Consider the following 12,978-nt stretch of genomic DNA (forward strand, 5'->3'; position numbering starts at 1 on the left):
TATTCCTTTGATTGGTGTTTACTGTAGATGTGTCAAGCCTAATTTGGTGATGTATCCATGTGACTGCTTCTTCTCCAATTGATGACTTTTTGGTAAGTCTGTCCTATATGACTTCATGGCACGCCTATCCTTCGAACACAACTGACCGACTGAGGTCTCACCTTCCACTTGACTCCATCACTGTTCACCATCCACTTGACTTCTTCACTGTTCACCTTCCACTTGGCTAATAACTAATGACAGACTGAGGCCTCTCCATCTCGTTCACTCCTCCGACCAACTGTGGCCTCTCCTTCCAGTTGAATAATGACCGACGCTACAATGTACAGCCACCTTTTATAGACGTTGGTTGACACACCTACACAATCTCCAGTAATAACTATGATCTACTCCCACCTCGCGACAAATGTTACAAACCATGGCAAAATCGCCCGCGGCACCCTAGGTAACTCCCACGAAGTGAGCTCACCGCTAAATAAGCACGATGACGTAGCGATGACTCAGCATTACTCCAGCAATATTTCGCAATGTTACAATGTCACAAGTTACTGCACACACTACATCCACATCTGATACACAGCAACTCTTACTGTACATGTTTTTAGTGTTAATCTACACACACGTATATATATTTAACTACAATCACGCAAGCGACAAGCACTGCAGAATTGAATTGAATTGAATAATATTAATAATAATACAATAATAGTAATCTTATAGGTAAAATAATAATACGGACATAATAATAATAATAATAATAATAATAATAATAATAATAATAATAATAATAATAATAATAATATCACAGATGAAATAATAATAATAAAAATACAGATATCACCTTGTAACGGGATTTGAACCGTTACATAGGGGTTTCTAGTAGAGAATGCGCGCACTCCACAGCATTCATTATAAATAGCTGAAATAACGTGTCTTGATATGAAATTTCTCCATGCGTTGCCCTGGTACTCTTTTGAGAAGTTTATTTTAATGTTTTTGTTACCTGTTAATGTGTCAAGTGATTTTTTTATTGTAACATTGAGTTATATTTCACGAACATTTTGTTCTTTTAGAACTATTGTTGTGTGTTTAATTGAAAGTTTTATTTATTTCTTAAGTTCTTTAAGTTTTAGATTGTTTCGGGTGGAAATTTGTCCTTGTTGCAGTCCATATTGTCTGCGAATAAGATGATACTTTCAGACAAATAATAACAATAAGTGATGAATGTATGTGTTTACGCGTCGCGCAATAGATATGATGTGCACGATACCAACTATCATTGGGACTGTCACCAATTAGCTTAGTGAACCCGAGAACAAATCCTCACACTTTGGAGGAACTGAAAGAAAACACTACGAGTGAAATCAGAAACCCACTCGCGTCAGCCAGAATGTGCTTACCAGATACAATGCCTGTAAAACCCAGAAAAGACGACACTTCCGGCGTCTTTTATCAGGTAAGATTTCATATAAGATTGTATACACGGTTAAAGCAGGGCGGCCACGCAATACTATCTTCAGGGCTGCGGACAGTGAGTTTCGAACCTACTATCACCGGAATGCACGCTAACAGCTACACTCCTCGAACCGCGTAGCCAACACGCATAATGTTTTCGTGAAAACTATTTGTTTTTGGCACTTCTTGAATGCGTGGTTTAACGAGTTGGGTACCCAGTTTTTTCGTACAATTTTTATTGTCTTAATTGACCAAGTTATTTCCTGTCCTAGTTCGGAAAATAAAAACAACGTACTTTACACTTATTAACATAGGCCTAAACCATTGCCGTTCACCTTGTCACACTTTGCTATTTGCTTTACGTCACACCGACACAGACAGGTCTTATGACGACGATGCGACAGGAAAGGCCTAGGAGTGGGAAGGAAGGGGCCGTGGCCAAGAAATTGTTTGAGCAACAGCCCGCAACCCCCCTAATAGTGCATAATTAGAATTTGATGATCACCCCGCAATCATTACTGTGTATACTCTTAATTAAGTTACAGCTCCACCATTTGCCTGGTGTGAAAATGGGAAACCACGGAAAACCATCTTCAGGGCTGCCGATAGTGGGGTTCGAACCCACTATCTCCCGGATGCGAGCTCACAGCAGCGCGCTCCTAACCGCACCGCCAACTCGCCCGGTTTGTCAAACTTTAACCTTGGGACACAGTTTCATTTGGCCGTTGTTCTTCTGCCAATTTACGGTATTAAAATGTTACGTGCTTGATATGGCAACAATGCTCGAAGATATTTTTTTTAACGTATGGAGTTTTAGTGCCGGTAGTATCCGAGAACAATTCTGAAGCTACCTTTCTCCGTACACCCCATGGTGGTGAGCTTCATGTAGGCTAATGGGCATACGTCCAATTGTACGGGCTAGGAATGGGACGGAAGCGGCCGTGGTTTTCAGAAAGTTACCATCCCGACATTTACCTGGAGTTGCAAATGGGAAACCACGAAAAACAATTTCGAGTTTGGCCAAGAGGGGTTTCGAATCGACCGTCTCCCGTGTACAGAGCTGCCATAAATGGCTGTGCCGCAACGCACTGTTACAATACTGCTCCTCATTGCGTACAATGGTGCTACCTTTAGTTTACTAAGTGGCATCCTCATTCTTTTGGATAGGTGTACAAATCAGTGGAGGAAAGCGTTGAATACAGTTTGTGTTATTCTGTCCGGGCTTATGGCTGAATGGTTAGCAACCTGGACTTTGGTCTCAGGAGTCCCGGGTTCGATTCCCGGCAGGGTCGGGAATGTTAACCATCATTGGTTAATTTCGCTGACACGGGGGCTGAGTGTATATGTCGTCTTCATCATAATTTCATCCTCATCACGATGCGCAGGTCGCCTAAGGGAGTCAAATCAAAAGACCTGCACCTGGCGAGCCGAACATGTCTTCGGACACTCCCGGCACTAAAAGCCATACGCCATTTCATTTGTGTTATTCTATTATTCTGTCTGTTTTAACGTATCAGAATTTTACAAACACGGACTTCGAAATAATCAAGATTAATAGAGGTAAGTGGTAAGCGTGCAACGGTAACAAATCTAGGAAAATGCAGCAACAGAAAAACTGCACTGTAAACCGATATGGCGAGTTGGCCGTGCGGTTAGGTGCGCGCAGCTGTGAGCTCACATCCGGGAGATAGTGGGTTCGAACCCCACTGTCGGCGCCCTCGAAGATGGTTTTCCGTGGTTTACCATTTTCACACCAGCCAAATGCTGGGGCTGTACATTAATTAAGGCCACGGCCGCTTCCTTCCCATTCCTAGGCCTTTCCTGTCCACCGTCGCCATAAGACTTAATTATGTAAACCGATATTTTCTGCGGGGTTGCTGGGATAGTTTAAAAAATACCTCGACAAGCAAAAAATGTTGAACATTGATAAAACAACAAATAACAACCATGAAAACGTTGCACAATCTGTTCCCATCAAAAAATTAACATTTCATGGAGCTCTGACATGAGAAGTAAGGGGACAGGTGATTTGGCTGGATAGGAGTTGGTCCCCAACCATTCTTGAGGAGGCATTGGAACTAATTGTGCTTCCGTGGTTCAGGAGGTAACACGCCGAACTCTCACCGCTGGGTTCCGTGGTTCTCCATGTGAGATTTGTGCTGGACAAAGCGGAGACGGGACAGGTTTCTCTCCGGGTACTCCGGATTTCTCCTTCATCTGTCATTCCAGCAACACTCTCCAATATCATTTTATTTCATCTGTCTGTCATTAATCATCGCCCCAGAGGAATGCGACAGGCTTCGGCAACCGGCACAATTCCTGCCTCGCTGCTAGATGGGAGTTGCTTCATTCCATTCTTGACCCGGATGAAACTGGAAACAGCTGTGGATTTTCATTTTCACTATAGCTGGTTCCCAAACTGCTGAAGGGTCAGTACCCTACAGGAGTTGGTTCGTTAGTAAACAATATATTCCTTCCCATTTTTACAATAGACTGAAAACTGTTGCTGCTGTAGATACTTTTAGAAGTGTTCTTATACAGTATCAAAATTAATTCTCCAGTTACGAGTAAAATAAATTAAAATGCACTCAAGTCTAAAATTATGTTAAAGTCGTAGATAGTGAAAATTTAAAACAGGAAACCTCGCCTTAAAACGATAGCTACATGAATTTCAACTCTCTCTTTCTGTCCCAGAATCTTCCAAAAATATGCATCTTTACGATGATTAATATTATCAGTTCTCGACATAACTTTAATGAAATGTTAAACATTTACGGTAGCCAAATCGAGTTAAATTCAAGACTTAAAATTAACGGGAACCAACTATTTCTGGAAGATCAGCTTCGGAACCAACACGAGAACTTCGGATGAAGTTGACAAGGAGAGATGAAAGAAAATTTTCAAACTGGTTTTTCTGTAGCGGCTCTGTTTCCACAGGAAATTTACGGGGAAATTCGGAAAGACTTCCTACTATTTCTACATGCATGAAATTTAAAATGTACATCCGCCAGTCTTCACGGTAATCTGTATCCTAAAATTTAAAAAAGTACTTGTAAGCTGTTAAAAATGGGAGAGATAAGGAAGAAAGGGGAAAGAAAAAAAACAAGGAAGAATTTGTTTTCAACAACTATCAATAATTCGACACAGCACATATATAGGTGAGTAAAGTTTTAAATTTATATTACGTTATTGGTATATCTCAAACGATGATGAAAATAATATTGTTGCACTCAATGAAAATAAATTGAAAACCTGAAGAAATTAAACTGCGACAAAATGACAGATCACCCATAAAACTGCTTTTATATTTATAGCAAAGCAAAGTCACCTCCGTACAGGCCATGAAGGCCCTTGGAGGAGTGGAAGGTAAAGGCTTCCACCATTGTTAACCTCGGCACGTGATAGGGTAGAGTGGTTAGCTCTACGCCCGGTCGCCTTTGCCCCCAGGAATTAACCTGGTACTCATTTTCGGTGCGGGCTGAGTGAACCTCCGGAAGTGGAAATCTCGTTTCTTAAACTTTACGACTTCCTGATATGGTGGATTCGAACCCACGTCCTTCCAGGCGAACCGAGCACGCCTTTACCGCTTGGGCCAGGCAGCCCCTGCTTTTATATTTACGGTAAATAAAAATCGAAAAAATTGTAATCCAAGTTAAAAATGGTAATGTTAGACACAAAGTAACGCCAATAGTTTTCCTTTGGTTAATGTCAGATGGCTTCTAGATATACCACGATGATCCTATTATAAATTTCACCCGAAGTCGCCGGGACTAGAACCCGGAACAACCCTTTGTGATGTCTTACGTGGGCAGTTTTTTAATATTGCTGTAAGTGTGGCTTGAATTCACATCTAATAAATAGGTATACTGATAGGAATCACTTCTAAAAAGTATAAAATACTTTCCCATTTCTACCGAAGAATACACTCTGATATTCGCTATCAATATTTATATTTTTCTAGTTGAATGCCATACTGCATGTTTAGTATCAGACACACCTTTCAAATATCGTTTGATATTTCAGCCGAATACATAGAGCTACCTTTATACGCAGCGCTAATTCATTCAGTTTGTCTAGTTTATATATATCATTAAAATTTAATTTCACTCAAGTTACTTGGGATGGAAAGCAAACAGAAGTGGCTTTTCAAGCTTTCACATCTTCCACTAATGGATGCCTGTTGTTAAAAAGATCTTCTTTGAAGCTGCTTCCTTTATTACCTCATAAATATCACATCCCACGTGAGCTTTCAGGTGAATTCAAAGTATCGCGTTACTGGCGCCTCTGCCCTCTTCACTCATATTTCACTCTATGATGAGAGATCAAGTAATAAAAAGCACTCGAAACAAAGGCATCGCGTGCAGTCCACATAAAGAGGAAATTAGATCTGTGTAAATAAACCAGTTGGAATCTAAAAATATATTTTTATAATAGCATTACCAATCAACAGCTTTGTTTCATTTAAAGAAATTTGAATTTAAATTCCCTCACACTCCACACTCATCTCTCTGTTAATATAACACTATTTTAGAACAGTATTCTTGAAGAAACAGCCCAGCCGATGAGGTTCAGAATAGTCTAAAATTGAAGTTTCATTTCTGTGTATCTTCCGACAGATTTGAAGTTCAGTAAATTGATCAATGGGTTTTTAAATACAAAGGAATGTAAAGTAAAGACTCCTTTCAATGAGAAACACTACCAAGATCTGAAGAAAGGATTGCGAACTATATCTTTCTCCCGCGGATAGTTAATCCCGTTCAAGTACCGGTCGCACAAAAGCCAGTCTCAATTCACAATCCTTTGAGGAAGGTTAGTCTTCATCTGCTAAGCAGAGAACAGAATTGAACTCACTTCCCTCCCAATACCGGATGATCAGAAATTACAGAAAGAGAGTATTCATTTATTGTACTCATTACTAATACATTCATTAAGTTGTTTATAGTACGAAAAATCAAAGGTAATCCAACCAACAATATTTATATAAGTAATAGTTTTGTTGGCCGGCCCCGCGGTGTAGGGGGCAACGCGTCCGCCTGTCACCCAGCGGCCCCGGGTTCGATTCCCTGCCGGGTCAGGGGTTTTTAATTGTAAGTGATTAATATCCCTGGCCTGGGGACTGGGCGTTTGTGTCGTCCTTAACGTTACTTTCCTCACATTCAACACTGTACACTTCCACAATTACAATTACACGCAGTTTCATAAGTTATGGTGCCAGTAGGGGCAAAATATCTTTGGAGGTCGACGCCCCGAACAAATAGCATTTTTAAAAAGTAGTTTTGTCTGTACTTTGGTCAAGATTGGTAAATATTGCTATTTCTATGTAAGTCATGTTCTCTTAGAAAAAAATTCAACCTGTAATTGTTCGTTATGTTTCTCGAGGAAATGGCTGAACGGAATTAGATCAAAATCTGTATTCACTGTCATGTGGGAGGAGGCTATAAATAATTGTATTCACCTGGCTGAAATATTAATTTAGGGGAAGGTCTAGGGATAATACATCTATCACATCCCCGTGAGACGTTTATTACAACCCCTTATGATGTAGCCTATGTATAATGTTGTTTCAATAATATTGATTTCTCAGGTTAGATGTATAAACAGCGAAGTGCTCCATTTTCTGGCATATATTTCTGTTTTGGAACTCTGAAACAGCCGTGACCTTAATTTGTCTGGTGTGAAAATGGGAAACCACAGAAAACCATCTTCAGGGCTGCCAACAGTGGGGTTTGAACCCACTCTTTTTTCGAATGCAAGCTGATAGCTACGTGACCCAAACCTCACAGCCACTTGTTCGGTGTTTATCATTTCTCCTCGCCAGGAACTTACATGTGCACGCCAAGAGCATTTGTCTAGTACTTTTCAGCACTTTACTACAGGGGCAACTACAGCCATGGAGAATCTTACAGCAGACGAACACAGAGCGGCCCTGGAGAACTTCACCCGGAAGGTTGCCGTTACGACCAGGCACACTGACCTGGACCCTGCCAGATCTGGTGGTGTGTCATTGAGAGGGCCGCGATAGGATAGGATCTGAGAGGCGTGCGCCATCTTTGTTGACCTCGCCGAGTTTATGGCGAACGGCGTTGAGGACCCGGTGGCACTCGTGGAGACAGTCCTGCCCCGGGCATTCATCCTTCGCCCCGAGAACAAACAGTGACTCACTTGCATCGAGAGAAACCTTTCTTGTTATTTTCAGATTAACTTATACGGCGGTCTGGCATGAGACCCAGGCCAGACCACGACGGCAGAGATACGAGGCAACCACCCAGACGCTGTGGGAGGAGAAAACGCAGACCACCAGGAGACTGAAACACAAGCAAGGTGGCACGGACGCGAGGACTGGATTGGACAGCGACGATCCCGAGCGTCAGGACGGTGTGACCCAGGTCATCCTGTCCTGCGTCTCGAAGTGGACGCAGGCGACCAATCCAGCCAACCAGGAGCACGCGGATCACCCAGGAAGGCCCCACCACCCGGGCGCAATCCAGGATGGTGCCCCGGATATAGGATCCCAAGAGACCAGGCTGCGCAGCAGGTCCTAGAATTTCGCGTGGCATAGCGTGGTAGCCAGTAAGGCGCGCGCCAGTCACACCAGTGCCTAGAAGGACTGATTCCCACAATCATTGGACCGGCTTGGGAACTTGTTAATGACTTGTGCATGGCACTTGCTGCTAACATTACCTGGACATTTCAGCCCACATCCTTCAATGTGCTACGTAGAACTTGCCAGGCATCTTCATACTTCTCCATAGGGTTTCTTCCTGGCCCTTGTCACCCACCTCCAGTACCGCGCAAACTAATACCAAATTTGTCTGGCAGCACGTCTGACATGGAGACAGACATGATAGTTCTTTTAGAATCTCCACATCCCAGCCATCTCTGCTGTCTTTTTCCCTTCTTAGAATTAACAGCATGCAGAACTGTGTAGCTTGTGTTGATCGCCACGAGGGGGGGAATGCGGACTTCAATTCCCCCCTCCCCGAAGTAAAAAACAAAAGAAAATGTCACTCTCCATTGCTATTACGACAGTCATCGATATGACAGCGTGTCTGTTGAGACTATATTCGCATCGTAGTTGTTGAATCGGCGGTCTCGGTTCAGGCTGGGTAACTGTGGTACTGTTGCAAACTAGTTGTTACCAGTTGACAACATTTCTTATTCGTTTATGACCCGGTTTCAGGGTCTAGACCAAATTCGTCATAACTATGGTGTGGATGTGAAAAAAGTAAACAGTATATTTTCAACAAGTGTTCAAATCGGTGAAACTTTATAAAGTGATAATTATTGTACTCTACTGTAATAATACAAAAAACACATTTATCAATGGTGTAACTTGTATGCAGAGCGAAGGGTGCCGTCATATCTGTGTTCACCGTTGTTCCAACCGATAACCACAAACGATGTCCGACTCGTTGGCTGAATGGTCAGCATACTGGCCTTCGATTCAGAGGGTCCCGGGTTCGATTCCCGGCCGGGTTGGGGATTTTAACCTTAATGGGTTAATTCCAATGGCCCGGGGGCTGGGTGTTTGTGATATCCCCAACATCCCGGCAACTCACCCTAACTGCGAGCCAGAATAATTAATCAAATTCGATTAAAATCCCCGACCCGGCCGGTAATCGAACCAAAACCGAAGGCCTCAAGGCTGACCATTCAGCCAAGGAGTCGGACAGGATGCGTTTTGAAGTTACCAAAGAAATTATTGTGCCGATTGAGCCAGGAGACAGGCTACTCACACGGCACATGTCAGAGTAATGGAGGCTGTACGAGCCCACTAGTGGTGGAAGTGATTATTGTTTTTAGAATAAGTACATCTAGGCAACGATCGGTCCGGCACTTCGAAAAATGAATGTATCGGCCAAAGAAAGACAAGGGTCTCGCAGGGCGTGGAAATGAAATACACCCTAGGATTCGCAAACCTAAAACCGTCGGCGTCGGAATGTACGAGCATACAGAATGCATATAGTGCAGAAACTGGAAGAAACAGACACGGACACAATAGCTCTCTGGAATCCCACAGTTACTCTGTAACTCAGAACAGATTGCACAAGTTTCTGTCACTAGTTCAAACGTCGTAAGTCATGGGTTTATATGGATCAACCTCTACAAGACAGCATTCTTTGATATGTAATGAATCCGTTCCCAACTCCTAGCTACATCTAACGCATTCATTACTAACTCATCATACAGGATAGGCCTACCTTCTTATCACTGCAGCAATTATTCAAACCATTTTCGTGTCTGAAACTACCGGCTTATGTATAGTATACATTATCCAGCTTACACACCTGTACAGGAACGCCAGCCTCGGACCCGAGATCTAAAGGATAATAAATTGTATCTATCAATACCCCTCATTTGCATAAAATACCATTTACTGCAAATATTAACTCGTTGTATTGTGAGAAATAGCAGTACATTTCTCTCCTCGTGTTATTTAGTCGTAAAATTGTTTAAAGATGTCCAGTTAACCACGGTATTTACAGTTGATTGGAAGCAAACAGTACCTCGTATTCTGGATATTTACGCGGCCTGATAAATGAAACCGAGTTTCGTACGTCATGAAGTACACCAATGGTTCCCTATTTCCGCCAGGAATCATAGTCGACAACCACGTACAGTAATTTACACGTTTAGTTTTGTCAGGGTCTTTTGGTTCCTGCACATATGTTACTCGATGCGGTTTGAGGTTCAGAGACTTCAGCACTCGCCGACACGTCATTCGTCATACGCCAACTTACTGAGACAGTCTTCGAGTTGATTTTCTGGGACTACTTACAATTCACTGCTGAATGTCACCGACGACCTCGGGCATCCAGACTGACAGAGGCCTCGATTTCTTTGTGTTTGTGACGGATCCAGTTTGATGCCATTTCTCACCCAGGCTCTGAATACAATGTTTAGCTGCTTGTTTTGTTCTTGGGTACTCGTCGGTGAAGGACTCTTACATTTCTTTCATCGATGGGCTTCTCACATAGCCTCCCACAATCACTATTCGCTGTTCCACGGAAACACTATCTTTCTGGTGCGATGTGCACAGAATAACTTACTAGAAATTCAAAATAACACCTGAGCACTGCAAATGGGCCGACGCCACGTCGCCAAACCGTTGGACAGTCGGCAAGTAGAGAGTAAGGGGTTATGGTTTCCTCCACGAAGTAGGGGCCTACTGGAAGTGGGCTACTTTTTCGTGGCCCACATTATTTCCTTACGTACAATTCCCAACAGTATCACAATGACCACTAACCGTATAACATGCCCGTTTCAAGTTTAAATATGACAGGCTGCAAGTATTTGACCATTCTGTAGGGTCCGTTGACAGAACGCCACCTGTGCTTCGAAATCACGTGTAAGTGCAGATGGTACGGGTGAAATAGCTGGGTATGCAATATCCGCGTAACAGACGCCCGGCTGATGTTCGTCTCCTGTGCGATAGCCCGTGTGCTAGTGTGAGGGTTATGCCGAACAGCGTCCAACACAACCTCTTTATTGTGAGCAGACGTCATGGGATGATCTCGAAAAGGCTGTGTCCTTCCCAGGGACGCAGTAGCACGCGGACGTCTTTCCACACTCCGGAATATCATGCCTATCGGTTGTCGTCTATCCGGATATCGTTTTCGATACAGGCGTTGTGCGTGGTATGCACTGTCTAGTTTATCCATGCATGAGTAAAATATCCACATACTCGTCGCAGGAATACCTCATGAGGCGGTGAATAAGCTTTGTGTTGTGTTGTGACTTGCTTCGAAGGACAGGAATTCGCGCAGCTACATACCTACCTGCCTTCCCATGTTGTTGCCTTTCCAATGGGGCTCACTTTTCCCTACCTGGGATCTACGAAATTTGGAACAGGTAGCCTACAACGTAGCTAGCTGCTTGCCTGTGTCATAGCCACAGATCATCACATCCTCATCCACATCCAATCCAGCTCAAGACCCTATGCCACGATACGTACGGCCAATTACAGGGACAATAAACAAATCAGTCTGCGGGATCTATCAAGTACAGCCACCGTCCACCACACCCCTGCCAAACGAACGTTTGCGAGGCTTGACATGAAGCGTGTAGATTCCAGCCCATACAGTACCTTTTCCTGGTCTGTGCGTGAACTTCCTGTTGTAATGTACATATGCTTCCTATCTGTGCTTGTTTAACGGATTCATTCGGGGTACTCATAATGAATTAATAGTGGTGCTCACGATTCCTGCTGGTTTTTAGCCCATAACCATACATCTCGTTATATTACTACGGTTTAGAGAAAGAGACTTATGTATTTCTAAATTTTAATAAACGTGACGGAATGCATAAAACTAAATCGCAAGGGGCTGGTGAACCACCCGGTATATACACAACGTACGGTTTGCATCTTTATTTACAAATTATCATCTTCCTGGATGCTCATATGAGAACTCTTTTCGCATATTGTCATTCCAGACATCCATTGGCATCCTGTTCTCCCTTTCTTAAACAGATTTACGATATCTACACACTTATATCTCCATTCATTGGAGTTCATTGCACTAGCATGCCACTTCTTTCACACGCTCATTCACTGAAATTCCTGTCATTATGCCTGCTTCTTATAGTGCGTTAATTAACTTACTGACGTATCAACAAATCTCACGTTATGTACTTCTTTAAATTCTAAATGCTGTAGGTACCGACAATATTTCCTTCCTGATCTTGTGAAGAATATGCACATTTTCCGATACGATTCACAATCGTGAAATACCCCTGATACAAGAGAAAAAATTTATATATACAGTAGTTCCCACCTCTGCTGATTGAAATGGTGCTCTCTGTAACGCCTTGTCACCCATATTCCCCTGAATGCCATAAAGAGAGCCTCATTTGGCCCAAAATTACCGAATTATTTTTATAATACCGAATCATATCATCATCTACAAATGGAAAATATCAAAATAACGAAAACAAGACGATGGAAGAAAGTCACTTTCTCCCTTTAAACCGCTTAATGAGCTCTTCTACTGTTTCGGACCTCTCTTGATCAGCCTCATACCTCTGATTCATAAGCCTAGCATCAATACATAATCTTACATATCCATCGTTCTTGGCGACTACAGTTAGATTAATACTACAAGGTGTTTCAATTATCCCGTAATATATCATAATATCTATTTGTTCTTCGACGGCACTAGCTTATTTAATTGGAATAGAGTACTTAGGTTTCACAAATCATGAGCGGTCATGTTCTACAAATTTGTGTTCATAGATGTGTGTTCTCTTTGGCTTATCACTGAAAACATCTCAATGCTCAACTAATCGAATACAATTGATCCTCGTGATCCTGAATTAAATTAGCCTATTGCTCATCACTGCCTCATAAGACTATCCTTCAGATCCTGTCGTATAGATACGTGACTAACTTCAAAACATTTCCTCTCACCAGGAAATACTTCATTTACCTCCTTCCTTATCTCTTCAACAGAACACACTTCATCAACACCCAAATCAGACACGTCATATTTAAAACATTCTTGGCTAGTTCTCCCACCCATGACA

This window comes from Anabrus simplex, chromosome 7, assembly GCF_040414725.1.
Source record: "Anabrus simplex isolate iqAnaSimp1 chromosome 7, ASM4041472v1, whole genome shotgun sequence".
NCBI lineage: Eukaryota > Metazoa > Arthropoda > Insecta > Orthoptera > Tettigoniidae > Anabrus > Anabrus simplex.